General features: G+C 35.8%; 1 non-coding gene across 1 annotated transcript; it reads right to left on the bottom strand.

Moving 5' to 3' along the window:
- Window positions 1–21,103: 21,103 nt before the first annotated feature.
- On the bottom strand, window positions 21,104–21,210 carry LOC123463037. Its single transcript, XR_006638649.1, has one exon. It is a non-coding gene; the product is annotated as a U6 spliceosomal RNA (small nuclear RNA).
- Between the last annotated feature and the right edge of the window lie 201 nt (window positions 21,211–21,411).

The raw sequence follows: 21,411 nt of genomic DNA, 5'->3' as shown, positions 1-21,411 counted from the left end.
CACTTTTCATTGTAATATATGCATTCTACAGATGATAACCAGTAGGTAACATTTTGGTAGTTCTGCAGGAGATGCTTAAGCTCTTCATTATGATAAGATCCTGTGGAACAGAGGGGATGGTTGTGAGCAGCCAATTAGAGCTAACAACCAATGTATGATTGACAGATTTCCCCTTCTCTTATACCTCATACTCTCTGTTTATTGCCTCAGTCCCATAATTATGCTCAGATTTCATCATTAAAATTTACCAAATGTGGCCTGGATTAGTGATTGTGATTGGATTGAGGCACTTGCCTGATAACCCTAAGCACCCATATTCAATTCCCTAGAACCCATGTAAGTCAGTTGCACAAGGTGGCACATGTATATGGACCTCATTTGTAGTTGCTGCAGACCATGGCATGGCAATTTTCTCCCTCTGTCTCTATCTTCATCATCATCATCATCATCATCATCATCATCATCATCATCGTCATCATCATCTATCATTATCATCTATTTATATCTATTTCTATCTCTGCCTCTTTCTCAAATACACAAATAAAATATTTTTAAAAATATACCAGATAAACATAAGTAGACAAACAATGTTGCTATTACAATTCATCCCACTGCAATGTTTTAACAAAACAGAATGAGACATTTTTCAATTTCTGGTATACTTTTCTTCATATCATCTCTGATATATATTCACTCCATGTTCAGTCTTTACTGAACTTAACTTTACAGTTGCATTGACACTCTTGACTTGTGAATACTTTCATCCCTGCCAAGCTCCTCTATTGGCCTGTGGGAACCAATACTCTTCTTTTTTTCAGCTATGGGTGGTCTTATTTCTGCTTTCTTTTTATACTGCTGGGTCTTCACTTCACAGTCCTCAGAAGTGGAGGATTTTCATAGACTACTGTACTGAACTTCTTCCTCTATCCAGACTCAATTCTTTCATGTTAAAATCCAGCTCTAAGACCTTACTCATCATGTCTAGCCAACAACACACAAATTTAAATACATTTAGCTCTCTTGCCTCAAATCAGACTTCCAGATTCTGTACTAAGTTTCTGCCTTCCCAACTCATAAAAAAGTCATTGTGTCTGAAAACAAAATCCTAAGCTTTCACTCCAAATCTTCCATTCTGTCAGTGAGCCTTCCATACACTATCTCATCCACAGCTGACCATCATCTTCTAGAAACACCCACCCCCCCACACACACACACATGTAGGGAGTCTCTTTATTTCATTCTGAGATACATTATGAAGACCCTTATATTTTATGCACGTATGATAAGGACTTATTATAGGTTCCCAAATATGTTTAGCTAAAGTGATTATTTTCTTCAAAGTCCATAAGGTCAGATTTATTTATTTACTTATTTACCCATTTGTTTATTTGTCTTAATTCCAGTATCTAAGACTGTTTATGTTTATGCACACAATTGTGGTAGAAAATATGATTATCTTGTGGCAAGATGAAGGTCAGAACCTTTTGTCTGCTCTTTTCCTTTAGATATTATTTATTTAAAAAATACAGTATTGTAGTCTTTTACTAAACCTCACTTTCTTCTGTGTAGTACTGTGAGTCAGAGCTGAATTACTTCATTAGCTTTCTATCTGGTCACCTTGTATATACTCATATATACTCATAGTCTATAAACAGTCCATAAATGTCACCATTTTCAATCATTATCTTTTCCACCTAAATCATTTCCTTTTATTTGTATATTTTAATAGGTCAATATCCAAGGTTTTCTTGGTCATAATTTTTTTTTCTTGATGACAAGAGTCATAGTAACAAAGTTCTTCTCCTCTTGTTTGACTGGTGTTTCTGTGTTAGCAAAATGGCTGATTCATGACTGCACTCCCTAAAAATTATGTTGAATAAATAATGAAAAAATGTCACCAAGACATATAACTTAATTTATATTTTCTTGACATTTTTAAATAAAATAAATATCTATTCTAATAACACATATATTTAATAGCTAATGATATAGTTTGTATTGTAACTTGAAAAAATTAAACAGTTGAAAGTTACTATAAATTTTAAGGATAATACATTCTTTTTTTCTGAAATTGACGTTCAATTCAGAATGAGAACCAAGATGTCAAGTTTTTCTGCATAAATTTGGGAACTTCTTATATCCAATCTAAAATTTGTATCTCAGAGCAGACTGAACATTTCAATTTGTGAGAAGAAGACAAAATTTAGACATTTGTTAAATATGATGAAATGGAAAACAGTATGTGATGACTGGAGTACTTGCAAAGCATTCTTATTTGTTTCCATTTGCTTGAACCGCACCCATAAAATGAGCTAGATTTTGATTCATACCACTCTCCATATAAAAATAAAGTTCCAAGTCACAAAGGTTTGTAAGTCAATATAGTTCAATATACTTCTTATTCTGAATTAGTTAGATTAAGATGACTTCTTTATCTAATTTAATTGGAAATATAAGTTTGTATTATTTCAATTCATGTGAGGTTAAGTGGACTTCAGATATTTAAATTACATTGGATTCTTTTCCAATTCAAGAAAAGTAACATGGGCTTAGAGGGATTTCTTAGTGTTTAAGGCACTTGCCTACAAAGCCAAAGAGTGTAGGTTCCATTCCTCAGAACCCAAATAAACCATATACACAAGGAGGCACATGTACCCAGAGTTCATTTGTAGTGGCTACATGTCCTGGTATGCCTATTTTCTCCCTTCCTCCCTCCCTCCCTCCCTCCCTTCCTCCCTCCTCTCACTCTCTCTCTCTCTCTCTCTCTCTCTCTCTCTCTCTCTCTTTCTCCCTCTCTCTCTCTCTCTGCCTTTCTATCTCTTTCTGCCTCTTTCTCTCTCTCAAATAAAGATAAAATTTTAAAAAAGAAAAGTAACATGAAAATTATAAAAGAGTGAAAATATCATATCTCCTGTCATGACATTTCTAAGAAATAAAGATGGATGGGCCTGCCTAAATATCTAGTTAACTGAACCCAAATTTCTCCTTAGTAAATGTGTGCATATCCAATGTTTGGAATATATATTTCCTTCTGCTTCTGCCTACTGAGTCATGGCATTAAATGCGTGCACCACAATGCCAAGCTCAATATTTTTTTTAATCAAATTAATTTGCTATGTAAAAGCAAGCTATACTTTGACCTCTGATGTTTCAGTATGTCCTTTGTTAATGAAAACATCATAGAAATTTTCTATGATGCATTATTCATTATATAAATAAATCTATATCCTGGGAAGGCTATTCATTAGCACCCTCCAAACATACCTTAAAGGGTCTTATTTTCCAGCATTTATCACTGGTGCAGTCACTTCCATTTCAATGTCAGCTCAATCAAAATTTAACTCATTCTCTACTGTTTATACAAGTGACACCAAAACCCAGGGATTCACAGCAGGATAAGTGTTCTCCTATAGCACTTTACATCAATTGACTTCTTCCTGTGTTATTGGGGAAACTGCTGAATAACTCATTGAGGCTCCAGCATGCTATTAACATGAATAGCAATTTTCTTCTACTGGTTGCAAAATTGAATGAAAGTAATGTGGTCATCTTGTATTTGATTCATCAAGAATAATTTCAATTATACTGTGGATCCATGGTGTGTTCCGCAAGGCACTTGCCTGGATAGTACTGTGCTTTTCAACCTATTATTACCTAGATAAATATATTTGTCCTTTGGTATTTCCTTATGATAAAGGGATGAACATAGGCTCACAATATGACTAAGAAAAAGCCTAAATTAATTTGGCATTCATATGATATTATACACAAATGTAACATAAATGAGGTTAAAGAAATAGAAGACCAAGTGACACACAGATTACCACAGAGGATGACAATATTCATGGTCTGAATGTTATAATTTCAGCAGGGAGACGATTGTAGTACACAGAATTACCTTCCTCCTGGGGAGTTAAATAAACACTCCAAAAAGTAAGGACCCAACTTTTGTATATAGTATATAGTATAACACTATATATATATTTATATATATACTATATACTATATAATATAATATATAATTAGTGTTGTGGATCAACTCAGCCACTTTTGGAAAAGATAAAGATGAACAAAATCCTAGCATTAGAAGAAAGCCAAGACATTAAGTTAAATGGCTTATCAAAAAAAATCCTTCAATTATAACTTGTATTTGCACATTTTCATTTCATTGAAATAATTTTTAACAGATTTTTTTTTTTGTTGCTGGAACAAAATACCCAGTCAGAAGCCTCTCTATGGAAGAATGAGCTCATCTTTGTATGTTTTTGCAGCTTACAGTCCATCCTAGTGGGAAAAGCACAGCAGGAAACAGAAGACAGGTTTCACATTAACACATCAGCAGGCGGGTAAGTAGAGAGAAGTGGAGAGTGAGAACAATATTGCTAGATTAAACACCTCAAACCTTGTCTCCAGTGACACACTTCCTCAAGCAAAACTCCACCTCCTGCATATTCCACAATGTTCCCAAGAAGTGTTACAGCTGTGGATTATATATTCAAACATGCAAGTCTATGATAGTCATTTTATATTCCAATCACCATGTAGCTAGTATACACACAGAATATTTTATCCTACTTCGGGGTGAACCATATCCTATTCATTTAAATATCACTAGAAGCATATAACATCCTCAAATATGGCAGAACATATTTTAATACAATTTAATTATCAAAATATCCAAATGTAACCTATTCATATAGTGCCAACAACATTTTGCTATCTTTCTATATGAACATTTGCTTATTATTTATTTTAAAAATCTTTGGAAAAATGTAAAACACATTGTGTAGTAGCTGAAATAGCTTCATATGTAGGGAAAGAAGCTGTATTGTAATGTGAGAATCATACCAAGATATATATATATATATATATATATATATATATATATATATATATGTATATATGTATGTATATATATGTATGTATATGTATATGTATATATACATAAATATACATGTCTGTATATATATACATACACACACACACACATATATATATATATATACACATACACACACACACCCACACACACATATCAATATGTATATATGTATATGTAGAGAGAAAGAGATGGAACTGGATAAATAGAAATAAAAAAACAAATACTGACCTTGAGTACTGTATTGAAAATCATACAAATACTCTACAAGGCAATGTATAGGCAGGTATTGGGAAATAAATAATATTCATGACAATGGGGTCACATAAGCAGATATAATGAGATCACTCATTTTTATTTATTTCAGAATAATTCTCGAGCTATCATGTCGGTAAATAGTAAACTGAAGACACTATAGAAACTGGCTACTTATTAGCTGAACCTTAAGGATTATAAGACATATCAGAATAATTCTGTCCATGTTTCATAAATTTTACACAGAAATAACAACATAAGTTACTTTTCTGAATATACAAATATGAAGACTACATTGAGGACTGGAGATATGGCTTAGTGCTTAGGGCATTTGCCTGCGAAGTCTAAGGGCACACCTAAGACAGATGCTCAAGGTGAGACATGCACACAGGATAGCACACATGTCTGGAGTTCAGTTGCAATGGCTAGAGGCCCTGACATGCCAATTCTCTCTCTTTCTCTCATAAACATAAGTGAATGAAAATAGTTTTAAAAACGCATTGAGCAATTTTAAAATAAATATTGGTTATATTTAATTTTTGTATTTCACTCATCATGTTAACCCTGCTGTATAAAAATGATGGCAGCGGGCTGGAGAGATGGCTTAGCGGTTAAGCGCTTGCCTGTGAAGCCTAAGGATCCCGGTTCGAGGCTCGGTTCCCCAGGTCCCACGTTAGCCAGATGCACAAGGGGGCGCACACGTCTGGAGTTCGTCTGCAGAGGCTGGAAGCCCTGGCGCGCCCATTCTCTCTCTCTCCCTCTGTCTGTCTTTTCTCTGTGTCTGTCGCTCAAAAAAAAAAAAAAAAAAAAAAAAGATGGCAGCATAGGAGCAATGCTAAACCAGCCTGGGGAGGGATTTAAGCAAAACCCCAGCAAAAAAAACACTTTTCTTCTGAAAAGTGAAGGATTACAGGTTACTCTTAGACATAGTGGAGAAGCCAGGGAGACCAAGACCCACTAGAAAGGAGGAAGAAGGCCAGAGTCCCACGGAGGTGTTTGCTGCCCAGGATCCACGGTCTGTGCGCCCATCCAGTGTCACCCGCCAGGCACACCAGGCGGCAGCAGCAGCAGAGACAAAGCAACAGATTTTTCAACTTCATCAGCCTTCTTGCAAAGTTAAGCAATCTGAAGGAAAGACAGCTGAGATCAACTAAAGAGCTACTAAAAGTGCAAGCAACTCCATAAGTCTGAACCCCCACCATCAGAACCAGGAGCCTCCAGCATTCAGTCCCCAGTGGCAGTGTATCCAGCAGAGCTGACCAGAGGTGCAGCTGCACAGCACAACATGGAGGATCTCAAAGTGGGCCTCTTCAACAGCGGTGCTGCGAAAATTGAATATCTATATGTAGAAAGATGTAAATAGATTCCTGTCTTTCCTCATGCACAAGAATAAAATACAAGTGGTTCAGGGACCATAATATCAAACCTGAAGCTCTGAAATTGCTAGAGGAAAAAGCAGGGGAGACCATTCAACATATTGGCATAGGTAATGACTTTCTGGATATAACCTCAATTTCTCAGAAAATAAAACCACTAATCAAATACTTGGATCTCCTGAAATTACAAAGCTTTTGTATTGCAAAGGCCACTGTGAAAAGAGCAAAGAAACATCCTACAGAATAGGAGAATATCTTTTCATCTGACAGAGGATTAATATCCAGATTGTACAAAAAACTCAGAAAACAGAACAATAAGAAATCAACCAACCCAATCAAAAATGGGCTATGGAACTAAATAGAGAGTTCTTATCAGAAGAAATGCAGATGTTATATAAACATCTAAAAAAGTGTTCTACATCCTTAGCCAACAGGGAAATGCAAATTAAACTACCTTGAGTTTCTAGTTTCTCTCCAGTCAGAATGGCTATCACAGGAAAACAAATGACAATAAATGTTGGCAAGGATGTAGTAAAAGGGGAACCCTTCTACACTGTTGGTGGGAATGTAATCTGGTATAGCCATTGTGGAAATCAGTGTGGAGGTACTCGGGGAAGCTAACAATAAATTTGCCATATGATCCAGCTATAGCTCTCCTAAGCATATATCCTAATGACTCTTTTCACTACCTTGGAGATACTTACACAACCATGTTTATTACTGCTCTATTCATAATGGCTAGGTAATGGAACCAGCCCAGATATCCATCCACAAATGAATGGATAGTAAAGAAGTGGTATATCTAAACAATGGAGTTTGATTCAGTGGTAAAGAAAAATGACATTTGCAAGGAAATGGATGGATCTATAAAGAATTATACTAAGTGAGGTCACCCAGTCCCAGAAACCCAAACATTGCATGTTCTCTCTTATATGTGGATCCTACCTGCAGATGTATAGACGTGTGTGCGAACTGGAACCAAAAATAAGTAGCAGACGCTCATAAACTAGAAAAGCACTGTAAGGAAGGGAGGAGAGAGAAGGTTGAAAGAGGATGGTATTGTTTATATGTAAGTAGAAGAACAGATTGTAGGGAGGGGAAAGGCCTAAGAAAGGTCAGGGGAAGAGATTGTATAAAGGAAGGGCCAGGAGGACGGGGTCAAAAAATTCAAGATATTCTGAATAAGACATATGAACATCTACTTTCTTAAATAATAGCACATCCAGAAGCCATAGATTGTTACTAGAAAATTTTCAGTGCCTGGGATGTGATACCTTCCAGTAAGTTTTTGGCTTGGGAGGTCCCTGTTATCTCCAAAACGTTATAGGCTATTGCCAAGGCCCTTGTTCCCCTGACAAAGAGATGGTAAGACACTATTGCTGAAGACTTCACATGTCTGAGTGGCAAAGTCACTGAGAAATCAAGTTGGTGCTAAGCAGAAAACCTTCTCCCTGTAGCCCAGCCTACTGAAAGCTGGAAAAAGTTGTGCTGTATGCAGTCTTATGGGAGAGAAAAATCATCATTGGTGAAAACAGTGGACACTGTAAACCTCAAGTTTGGCCAGACTGGCTAAAATGACCGAGTAAGTACAAGCGGGGCATATTTTCTCTGGGGGAAACCAGCTGTTCTCTAATTGGACTGAAGGCCTGCTCTATGGGAAGGAATATGCACCTGGTACTGAAAACCTAATCAAAAGCCTATGGCATGGCAAGTCATGAGTCTTAGAGGTATAAAGCCTGCTCTTTTCTGGATAAATGCATATATAACTAACCAAATTGCCCTGAAGCAATGTACTTAATGTTCATACTCAAATATTAATGTTTTCCCCTTCACAGCTCCACTCTCCATCAATTTCCTTCTCCCTCTCAATCAGTATCTCTTTTATTTTCATGTCATCATCTTTTCCTGTTATGATGGTCTTGTGTAAGTAGTGTCAGGCATTCTGAGGTCATGGATATTCAGGCCATTTTGTGTCTGGAAGAGTGCAATGTAAGGAGTCCTACCCTTGTTTTGGCACATACACATATTCACATTCATATACACATAAACATACATAAATTAAAAACTAAGATCCACATATGAAGGAGAACATGCTGTATTTATCTTTCTGAGCTTGGCCTGTCTCATTTAATATATATTTTTAAAATTTACCCATCTCCACGTAAAGTTATAATTTAATATTTTTCTTTATGGCTCAATAAAATTTCACTGTGTACATTTAGCACATTTTTATTAGCAATTCATCTACTGATGGATATCTAGGTTGGTTCTATTTCCAAGCGATGGTAATGGGAGTTGTATGGTACATGGAGAGACAGATATCTCTCTACTTTGTTTTAGAGTCCTTTAAATGAACAACTAGGAGTGGAATAGCTTGGCTATATAATAAGGCTATTTTTAGTTTTTGAGAAATAGATGTTTATGCAGATTTTCATAGTTACTGTACCATTTTCCCCTCCCAGCAGCAGGGCCCTCTTTCTATACCTTCTAACCAACATTTTATGTCATTGTTTTTCTTTTCTTTTTTTTCATTGTAAGCAAGTATCTACTTTTTTTTTGTATTTACTAATAGGTTCCATAATTATAGACAATAAACTACTTTCCCTTTGCAACTTCACTGTCCATAATATCTTTTCCCCCTCTCAATCAGTCTCTCTTTTATTTTGATATCATCATCTTTTACTAATATGATGGTCTTATGTAGATAGTGTCAAGCACTGTGAGTTCATGTGTCTGGAAGAGTGCATTGTAAGGAGCCCTTACAATGTAAGCCTTTCTTTTGGCCCTTACATTCTTTCTGCCACCTCTTCTGCAATGGACCCTGTGCCCTGGAAGTTGTGGTAGAGATATTTCAGTGTTAAGCATTCCTCTGTCACTTTATCTCAGTATTATGTTGAGTTCTGAGTCATCCCAAGCTCTCCATCATCTGCAAAACGGAAACTTCGCTAACCAAAATAAGATTAGCTTTAATATATGGGCATGAACATTAAGAGAAATGATTACTGGTAAGTTTGGTGAGCATAGTATATAAATTTAGCCACACATCAGCAGATATGACACCCTCCAATTGAATGGGTCTCCAGTCCAATTAGTGAGTGGTTTATTTCCCCCATAACAGACATGCCACTATTATACCCATAGGCTCATTTGGCCTAGTTGACCAAATTTAAGACTTGCAGTGTCCAGTGTTGTTTATCTGCACTCTCCCATAGAACTGCATGCAGCATAGCTTTTTCAGATTTATGTCAGCTGGTCTACATGAAGGAGGTTTTCTGCTTGGCTCCAGCAGGATTTCTCAGTGACCTTGAAGCCCAATTATGTGGAGTATTCAGCAACAAGGTCTTACCATCTTTTCCTGTTTGGAAACCAGGGTCTCAGCAGTGGCCTGTAATGTTTGGAGGGCATTAGGAAACTTCCTTGCCAACAGCTCACTGGAAAGTATCCCATCCTTGGCATTAAAATTTTTCTAGTAACAATCTAAGGCTTCTTGGTGTGCTGTTGTCCAAAAAAAGTAGATTTCTGTATGACTTATTCATACCCTCTTGGAAGGACATACATTTTTATACAACTCAATGAAACTCAAATAAATGATCCTTATATTATTAATAGATCACATATTCTTGAGTTCACAAGATTCTTAGAAACTGTAATAATTTTTGTTTGTTTACATCATATGTTTTATTTTAATTGTGAAACAATTTTAAAATTTGAAGTACAATACCAACACAAACAATTTAGATTTTTATTGTTCTTAAGATATTTGAGAGTAAATAATTCCCAGTGGGATGTCTTATTACCCTCATCCTGAAAATATAGTTTCTACTAAAAGAACATACTTTGGTTTAACAAAATATGAACATATCAATATATTAAAATTGCCATATTTTGTTCTCATCATTCATATTTATCATTGATGACTCATTAATTATTCCCAAAGTGGACACACAGAAGGCAATGGAATCCAAAGGGATAGGTTTCACTTAGTAAATAGTTGGTCTAATTTCCTTCATTTTGAACTATGGCTGATCTCACATGGTTATATCTGACCTTGAAACCTGACATGACAGTCAATGATTTAAATAATAGGCTTCAATTTGGGTGTGGTCCATTTCACTTTATGACTGAACTCTATTAATGCATTTGACAAAAAATATTCTAGCAATAATTTTGCATATATTTTCATTGCATACATTACATGGTGTACCATGTTGAAACTCATGTGTTATCTCTGGACAACTACCTAGTATCTCTGGTATCACTGATCAGTGTTTATTCTTGTATGTTTTAGGAAGTGATTCTGAGAGTTTCACATCTTGTTGTGTTTTAAGCCTTCTGAGTGAGTAGTTTTTACAAAGATAGAAGGAAGAGAATGCAAGCATTGGTAGTTGTAGTAGTTGTTGTTGTTGTTACAGCATTAAAAAATTATTAATGTCATTATTTATTCAGGATTCCTTTAGTTTAATCATTATGCTCTGAGTCTTAGAATTTGGTCCCAATTCAGCATTTGAACTTCTGTCATTTCAGTCATTTTTCTGAATTAATAATTGCTAACTATCAAAAGAAATCTCTACATTTTTAGTTTAAAATGAAAAGGAAAGACTATAAAAGTAATCTAATGAATGATACATATATATATATATACATATATATATACATATATATATACATATATATACATATATATATGTATATATATATATATATATATATATATATACATATATATATATCTCTCAAGATCTAACTCTGGGATAAAAAAAAAAAGATCAAAGATAACAAAACCATTTCCTTAGATGGTCATGACAAACATCTCTTTCCAAATATATTTAACCCTAGACAAACTAATGAAAAATCTTTTTGTATCTCTTAAGGGATAACTCAAGAATGAAAGAAATTTTCTATATCTTTCTTAGCTTTTTTTTTTAATCTCTCAGTCTAGATTTGAGAAAGAAAATTAGGATAGGCAAAGATATGCATGTTTCTCCCCAGTGTGATAATGGCTCCAAAGTAAACATTTCAGAGTTTAGAGAACCAGACATCATTTTGTAAGATGTTTATACAACTGATTATAGAAACATGAAAGGCAGAAATAATTACTTTATTCAGGCATACAAATGCTATTTATTCTTCATGTGTAAGAACAGAAATGATAAAGCAATATTGTAGAGTAAACCATACATTGGGAAATATCTATTATCTTTGTGAGGTTAAGGAGATAAGGAAGGATGAAGAATTTGAACTGAGACTCAGATCACTAGCAATCATGTAAATTAAAGAGATAATAGATTGAACAGATAGTTCATACATATTAAGTACATAAAGTTAAGAAAAGACATGGCATAATGAAAACTCTTTGAATTAATGACAATGCTTAATAAATTTGTAATCTAGAGTGGTGAAGAATGGAGTTGAAAACAAAATAAAAAAGTAGAACCTTAATAATGAGGTGTGGTTTTAATCATCCCAAGGAACTTGAACTTCTATCCAAGATTTTATGAGAAATAAGTAGAAGCAGATACAAGATTTAGAAGTGAACCTGCAATGTTCCCACCAAATAGGACAGATGAGGAGTCATGCAAAGGATTTTGAGGGCAGCTGCAGAGATTGGCTTAGTTCAGACTAGAACTAACTGAGGTCTTAGGAGGAGTGCCAATGAAGGATTTGTTTTATTTGAGGAGAAGGATTGTAGAGATGTTTTAATTGATTTTAAAATATTTATTTATTTATTTATTTATTTGTTTATTTATTTATTTATTTATATAGGAAATAAACTAAAAGAGACAGAGGAGATTTAGTATGTATGGGTGTGTTAGTTCCTCTTGCCATTAGGGATTAACACCAGATCCATGTGCCACTTTGTGCATCATGGGTATTGGAGGATTGAACTCTCCCTGTCTGGTTTTGTAAGAAGGCATTATTAACTACTAAGCTATCCTAGAGATAATTTAGAATGAGAGTTGACAGAACCTGGTGTTTGGATATGGATGCAATGTGGAAGCAAAGAATAAAGGTAAGAGGATTTGCAGTAGGGTCTTGTTCCTTACTTCAGTTATTAGAGCTTGAAACCTTATACTAACAAAAGAAATGGTAGTGGCAAGCCAGAGTGATAGCAGATGAGAAAGTGTTTATCTGTGAAAAGGATTTATTCCAGGTACCCATGGGGCATTTCAGTGGGAAACTTATTTTTATATTTAAACCTATAGGCAGTAGTTCACTGCAAGGATTTGGGCTGAGGATACAGATTTAAAAGTCATAAACAAGACAATGAAGCCTGCTCTCTAAGGTAGAGCAAGGGGAAAGAGAGTAAAATAACTGTGATAAACAACATTTATGATGAGTCAGAGAGACAGATGTCACAAAGGCACCTGAAAGGAAGATGTGGGCAAAATGGAAGAGTACTCTGAGAGAAGTGTCACCTTATTGAGTAGAAGACACTTAGCTGAACACTTCAAAGTTACCTCTGATGTCTGAAAGCTCAAAGCAAACAACGCAGTTTGTACCATAGGGAAGCAATTCTGTGTGGATGCAATTTTTAGTGTAAACAGCTGTGGAAGGAGAATTTTTTTAAAACAAATGTTTACTTGGGTTTCTCAGTCAAGACAAATAGACTGATGATATGAGATAGGGAGGTAGTTTAGGACAACACAAAAATATTTGAAAATTAATATATATTTAGGTATCATTTTTATTCTGCTTCCTACATATTTTTTTTGAAATACTATTTATGAATGTCTCCATTTCAACAGCACATTTTGAGAGGAGAGTATTGGGAATATGTTGAAGTATGTTACACCTATACCATCAATTTCTGTTAGCATTTGTGACTCATCTCTTTGCTGCCCAATTATGAATCAAATCTAAATAGAATATAATATCTCAAATTTCTGCTAATAACCATCGCAAAATATTTTTCATCCTTTCAAAGTCTAAGGAAGAGGAGCTCTCTTCGGTCTTGCCCTTCTCGCATCTTTGCTCTCAGCAACCGAGTTTCATGTGGACTGCGTATGCGTTAACTGTTAGGTAGTTGTGACACAGGAAAACGGGCAGTTGTTGAATCTGTTTCTTACAGAAATATCAAACTAGAGGTTCCTACTTTTATTTATTTATTTTTTTAAATTTAATTTATTAGTTTTCTTTTCAGTAAATACAGGCAGTTTGGTACCATTATTTAGGCTCATCTGTGATCTACCCCCTCCCATTAGACCCTCCTTATTATTGAAAATGGGTCGTGCATTGTGGAGTTAGCCCCCAGTTATTAGTATGATAAATGTCTCTGAAAATCATGACCCAACATGTAACTCTGACATTCTTTCCGCCCCCTCTTCCGCAAGATTTCCCTGAGCCATGTTGGGTTCATTTTTGGTCTGCTTCAGTGCTGAGGTGTTGGGGGCCTCTGAGGCTCTGGCTTTCTGATTTGGTAGGAGTTGATTTTTCTCTGCATTGATCTCCTTCCCCTTTGTGCTGGTATCCAGTTCACAGGAAAACATCACCCTTGCTTATTTCACCAGTTGTCCTTAGTTTCAGTTGGGCCCCTTCTGAGGTATGTTGGGGCAGCTCTCTTCTTAGGATCTGCATCTATCTGGAAAAGAGAAGCAGATTCTCCAACGGAGAGTAAGTTAGCACCCAGAAAATTGAGATAACACTTACTTTTTTTGATAGACAGTTTGATAGGTGTAGGCCCTCTTATACCCCGTGATTGATGGTAGCTTGATATTGTAGAGTGGGCTTGTGTTTGGGTATGGTTCTGACTTGTTTCCCAGCTCCAGCTAAGGGTCTAGTACCACTGAGTGGATCAGTTAGCCAAATCAAGAGCAATTGATTCCTCACCATGGCTGTGTACACAGCCATGGTGAGGTTCCTACTTTTAAATATCGTATATTAAAAAAATAAGTTTTTCATGGTAGCATTGATGTTACTGAGATGAAACTATTAGCAGCATCTTTGTTAAATATAAAATATGTTTAAAATGTACTAATGAAATTATTTAAGACATGGATCTTAATTGTTAGTAGACCCTAGTACCCATTATCCAGTATTGAACCCCAAACACTATTTTCTGTCGTTGGTACTGTTGAGCTAAATAACTTCACTCCGAATCATTCACACTGCTGTACAAGAACAAAGGACTGAATTCTAGAGTATGGGAAACTGAAATACTTGCATGGCATATCTGGAAATATCTTAAACAGCAAAGATACATAGTGGATTTAGGTTCCTTTTTCCTTCTGCACTTTCTTATTCCTAATATATAGAATACAACAAAAAACAGAACCCCCCAAATCCACTTTACAGCCAGTGGGAGGATTGTCCCAAGCAGGGGTGGTATAGATGAGACTTTAAAGGGATCCTGCTTTTCTGGTAATACTCCAATACTGTTTGTATAAATGTCTCTCCTAATATTAATGCTTAGTCTTAGCAAGGAAGATTACACTGGTTTTGGTTTGAGCCACTTTATTTTGTGTGTGGGAGGAGCTAAATGGAATTGCTGAAGATAGTCAAGTATTAATCCCTGGAACTTGTTGATAGTAAGTTATGTGCTAAAAGTGACATCATAGATGGCATTTAACCAATGAGCTTTCAAAACAGAGACCACTTTTTGAAAAGCAGAACAATAGGAGATTTGATTATGCATACAGGTACCATGTGACAGCTTCTGGTTTTATAGATAGGTAGAAAGACACGAACCATGAAATGTAGTTAGGGAATCAGTGCTGGCATTGTATGAAGGGGAAAGAAACCAATTTGCTCCTGGCACTCCCAGGGATACCACAGCTTTGCCAGCAACATACCTAGGCCCAAGGCACTAGAACTATGAGGAAATAAATTTACATTCTTACCTATGTGATTGTGACAATTTGTCTCAGGGTAATAGAACACTGAATCAAGGTCCTTGCTACCTATAGATAGACAATATACTTTTTTTTTTTAATTTTTATTAACATTTTCCATGATTATAAAATATATCCCATGGTAATTCCCTCCCTCCCCACCCCCACACTTTCCCTTTTGAAATTCCATTCTCCATCATATTACCTCCCCATTACAATCATTGTAATTACATATATACAATATCAACCTATTAAGTATGCCCCTCACTTCCTTTCTCCACCCTTTATGTTTCCTTTTCAACTTACTGGCCTCTGCTACTAAGTATTTTCATTCTCACGCAGAAGCCCAGTCATCTGTAGCTAGGATCCACATATGAGAGAGAACATGTGGCGCTTGGCTTTCTGGGCCTGGGTTACCTGACTTAGTATAATACTTTCCAGGTCCATCCATTTTTCTGCAAATTTCATAACTTCATTTTTCTTTACCGCTGAGTAGAACTCCATTGTATAAATGTACCACATCTTCATTATCCACTCATCTGTTGAGGGACATCTAGGCTGGTTCCATTTCCCAGCTATTATAAATTGAGCAGCAATAAATAAGGTGGAGCATGTACTTCTAAGGAAATGAGATGAGTCCTTTGGATATATGCCTAGGAGTGCTATAGCTGGGTCATATGGTAGATCAATCTCTAGCTGTTTTAGGAACCTCCACACTGTTTTCCACAATGGAAAAATGGCTGGACCAGATTACATTCCCACCAGCAGTGCAGAAGGGTTCCTTTTTTTCCACATCCCCGCCAACATTTATGATCATTTGTTTTCATGATGATGGCCAATCTGACAGGAGTGAGATGGAATCTCAATGTAGTTTTAATCTGCATTTCCCTGATGACTAGTGACGTAGAACTTTTTTTAGATGCTTATATGCCATTCGTATTTCTTCCTTTGAGAACTCTCTATTTAGCTCCATAGCCCATTTTTTGATTGGCTTGTTTGATTCCTTATTATTTAACTTTTTGAGTTCTTTGTATATCCTAGATATTAATCCTCTATCAGATATATAGCTGGCGAAGATTTTTTCCCATTCTGTAGGTTGCCTCTTTGCTTTTTTCACTGTGTCCTTTGCAGTGCAAAATCTTTGTAATTTCATTAGGTCCCAGTGGTTAATCTGTGGTTTTATTGCCTGAGCAATTGGGGTTGTATTCAGAAAGTCTTTGCCAAGACCAATATGTTGAAAGGTTTCCCCTACTTTTTCCTCTAGCAGTTTCAAAGTTTCCGGTCTGATGTTAAGGTCTTTAATCCATTTGGACTTAATTCTTGTGCATGGCGAGAGAGAAAAATCTATTTTCATCCTTCTGCAGATATTTATCCAGTTTTCAAAACACCATTTGCTGAAGAGGCTGTCTCTTCTCCAATGAGTATTTTTGGCATTTTTATCAAATATCAGGTGGCTATAGCTACTTGGGCTTACATCTGGGTCCTCTATTCTGTTCCACTGATCTACATGTCTGTTTTTGTGCCAGTACCATGCTGTTTTTGTTACTATGGCTCTGTAGTATAGGTTAAAATCAGGTATGGTGATACCACCAGCCTCTTTTTTGTTGCTCAGTATTATTTTAGATATTCGAGGTTTTTTGTGATTCCAAACGAATTTCTGGATTTTTTTTTCTATTTCCATGAAGAAAGCCTTTGGAATTTTGATAGGGATTGCATTAAATGTGTAGATTGCTTTAGGTAAGATTGACATTTTCATGATATTGATTCTTCCAATCCAGGAACAAGGGATGTTTCTCCACTTTCTAGTGTCTTCTGCAATTTCTTGCTTGAGTGTTTTAAAGTTCTCATTGTATAGATTCTTTACTTCCTTGGTTAGGTTTATTCCAAGGTATTTTTTTTTTTCATGCAATTGCGAATGGGAGTGATTCTCTGATTTCATCCTCTGTGTGTTTGTTGTTAGCATATATGAAGGCTACTGATTTCTGTGTATTTATTTTGTATCCTGCTACATGGCTGTAGGTTTTGATCAGCTCTAACAGCTTGCTAGTAGAGTCTTTAGGGTCCTTTATGTATAGAATCATGTCATCTGCAAATAATGATAACTTGATTTCTTCCTTTCCAATTTGTATCCCTTTTATGTGTGTCTCTTGCCTTATTGCTATGGCTAAGACTTCCAAAACTATATTAAATAGACGTGGGGACAGTGGACACCCTTGTCTTGTTCCTGATTTTAGTGGAAAAGCTTCCAGTTTTTCCCCATTTAGTAATATGTTGGCTGTAGGCTTGTCATAAATAGCCTTTATTATATTGAGATATGTTCCTTCTATTCCCAGTCTCTGTAAGACTTTTATCATGAAGGGATGTTGGATTTTGTCAAATGCTTTCTCTGCATCTAATGAGATGATCATGTGATTTTTGTCCTTCAACCCATTTATGTAATATATTACATTTATAGATTTGCGTATGTTGAACCATCCCTGCATCTCTGGGATAAAGCCTACTTGGTCAGGGTGAATGATCTTTTTGATATACTCTTGTATTCTGTTTGCCAATATTTTGTTGAGAATTTTTGCATCTATGTTCATGAGGGAGATTGGTCTGTAATTTTCTTTTTTTGTTCTATCTTTGCCTGGTTTTGGTATCAGGGTGATGCTGGCCTCATAGAAGGAGTTTGGTAGAATTCCTTCTTTTTCTATTTCCTGGAAAGGCTTAAGAAGCAATGGTGTTAGCTCTTCCTTAAAAGTCTGGTAAAATTCAGCAGTGAATCCATCCGGGCCTGGGATTTTTTTAGTTGGGAGATTATTGATAACTGTTCGGATCTCCATGTTTGTTATAGGTCTATTTAAGTGATTAATCTCATTCTGATTTAATTTAGGTAGGTCATATAGATCAAGGAAATCATCCATTTCTTTCAGATTTTCATACTTTGTGGAGTATATGCTTTTATAGTATGTCCCTATGATTTTTTGAATTTCTCTGGAATCTGTTGTGATGTTACCTTGTTCATCTCTGATTTTATTAATTTATGTCTCTTCTCTCTTTCTTTTGGTCAGATTTGCTAAGGGTTTATCAATCTTGTTTATCCTTTCAAGGAACCAACTCTTTGTTTCATTAATTCTTTGGATTGTTCTTTTTGTTTCTATTTCATTAATTTCTGCCCTAATCTTTATTATTTCTTCCCGTCTACTGATTTTTGGTTTGCCTTGTTCTTCTTTTTCCAAAGCTTTAAGGTGAAGCATTAGGTCGTTTACTTGCGACCTTTCTAATTTCTTAATATAGACACTTAAGGCTATAAATTTACCTCTTAGAACTGCCTTCATTGTGTCCCAGAGATTTTGGTATGTTGTGTTCTCATTATCATTTGACTCTATACATTTTTTGATTTCCTTTTTGATTTCTTCATTGACCCACTCATCATTTAGTAGTGTATTGTTTAGTTTCCATGATTTTGTGTATGCTCTATAGCCTTTCTTGCTACTGATTTGTAGTTTAATTCCATTGTGGTCAGATAGAATGCAAAGAATTATTTCAATTTTCCTGAATTTGTTAAGATTTGCTTTGTGTCCTAATATATGGTCTATTTTAGAGAATGTTCCATGTGCTGCTGAAAAGAATGTATATTCTGCAGCCTTTGGATGAAATGTCCTGTATATATCTGTTAGGTCCATTCCTTCTATGACCTTATTTAGTCCAGATGCCTGTCTGTTTATTCTTTCCCTGGATGACCTGTCAATTGATGAGAGTGGGGTGTTAAAGTCACCCACCACCACTGTGTTTGGTGTTATCTGTGACCTTAGTTCTAATAGTGTTTGTTTGACGAATTTGGGAGCCCCCATGTTAGGTGCATATATGTTTAGGATTGTAATGTCCTCCTGTTGGAGTGTGCCCTTAATCAATATAAAGTGACCTTCCTCATCTTTCTTGACTAACGTCGGACTAAAGTCTACCCTGTCTGATATTAGGATAGCAACCACTGCTTGTTTTCTAGGCCCATTTGCTTGAAACACCGTCTTCCAACCTTTCACCCTAAGGTAATGTCTATCCTTTGTAGAAAGGTGAGTTTCTTGGAAACAACAAATTGTAGGATCCTGCTTTTTAACCCAGTCTGCAAATCTATGTCTTTTCGTTGGGGCATTGAGACCATTGATATTAAGAGATATTATTGAAAGGTGTGTATTTATGTTTGACATTTTTTTTTTGTGTGTGTGTGTTTCTGGTTCTACCTGTGCTCTCTTCTGTTAACTGGTATTTGAGTATAGCTTGTTTTCTCTAGGTTCCTTATATGTCTGCTTTTCCTTTTGTTCAGCATGGAGGATTCTATCAAGTATTTTCTGTAGAGCTGGTTTTGTCTTCAAATACTCCTTTAACCTGCTTTTGTCATGGAATGTCTTTATTTCTCCATCTATTTGAATGGATAACTTTGCAGGATAAAGTAACCTTGGTTGACAGTTGTTATCTTTCAGAACTTGGAATATATCACTCCAAGCCCTTCTGGCTTTAAAAGTTTGTGTTGAATAATCTGCTGTAATCCTGATGGGCTTGCTTTTGTAGGTAACTTGATTTTTCTCTCTCACTGCTTTCAATAATTTTTCTTTGGTGTGTGTGTTTGGAAGTTTGATTATAATATGGCGAGGGGAGGTTCTTTCTGGGTTTTGTCTGGCTGGGGTTCTAAAGGCTTCCTGTATCTGTATTGGCACCTCTTTCCCAATTTGGGGGAAATTTTCCTCTATGATTTGTTGAAGATGCCTACTATGCCTCTGGAGTGGAGTTCTTCTCCTTCTACTATGCCCTGGATTCTTATATTGGATCTTTTCATATTGTCCCGAATATCTTGAAATTCCCACTCATATTTATCTATAAGTTTGTCTTTCTCTTTGTTGGACTGCATTAGGTCTGCCACCTGGTCTTCTAGCTTAGATATTCTGTCCTCTCCCTCATCCATCCTACTGGTGAGATTTTCTACAGAGTTTTTTATTTCATTAACTGTGTTCTTCATTGCTAGTAATTCTGACTGGTTTTTCTTTATTATTTCTGTTTCCCTATTTATGTCTTGTATTGCCTTCTTTATTTCATTAAATTGGTGTCCTGCCTCTTCTTTGATTCCTTTGATTTCCTCTTAGATTTCCTCTTTGATTTTTTCTTTGATTGTTTTCATGTGTTCTTTGACCTCTTTGAACATATTTATAATTATTCTTTTGAACTCTTTCTCAGGCATTTCCTCTAACTCTTTCTCACTGGAGGACATTTCTGATGCATTAATACTTTTAGGTGGATTTATATCGTCTTGCTTTTTAGTGTTTCTTGTGTTATAATGTGTATGTTTTTGCATCTTGGATTAAGTTAATGCTTGGATTTTCTAGCTAGCTGTGTATTCTTAGCTGTATCAATTGATTTGATGTAATATATTTTCAGGGTAGGACCTTAAGGTATTAGGTGTGGCTCTTAAGACTCTCAGAGTATCTACAAAGATGTTCTTAGGGGTTGAGTTTCCCTGCTATTCAAGCAGGCTGAGTGGAATAAAATACAGGTAGATTCTAAAATTTAACTAAACACTGTACACATTCAATCAAAAACAGCCCCGAGTCTGTATGCAAGAGTAGTTATTATAATGACCAGATCCTCTATCAACAAAGAGGTTTAGATTTCTGGTCTGTTGAGGGATCCAAGTCAGCTTGTGACCAAGTAAGACCCTTCCCTGGTGCAATCCCAGTTACCTTGGGTGATTTTGGTCTCAGTAAAGTTGCTGCCTGGGTCGTCGGGCTGCAAAAAATATGGAACGCTTCACGAATTTGCATGTCATCCTTGCGCAGGGGCCATGCTAATCTTCTCTGTATCATTCCAATTTTAGTATATGTGCTGCCGAAGCGAGCACGACACTAATCTTAAACAATGTAGCAAAATTTCAATGGTTAATGTTAAACTCTTTCATTTTCTGAAATAGTTGTAACAGAAAAATAAAGTAAGATATTTTGTTGGTTCTAATAAATGGGAGCCAGTGACGAGTTGACTAATTAAATGGAGTTCTCCAGTTTCATTGCCTGTACTAAGAGCAAGATTTGAGACAAAAAAAAAA

Source organism: Jaculus jaculus, chromosome 8 (assembly GCF_020740685.1).
Source record: "Jaculus jaculus isolate mJacJac1 chromosome 8, mJacJac1.mat.Y.cur, whole genome shotgun sequence".
NCBI classification, from domain to species: Eukaryota; Metazoa; Chordata; class Mammalia; order Rodentia; family Dipodidae; genus Jaculus; species Jaculus jaculus.
The sequence above is the reverse complement of the archived record's forward strand: the minus strand, read 5'-3'. Positions and strand labels throughout refer to the sequence as shown.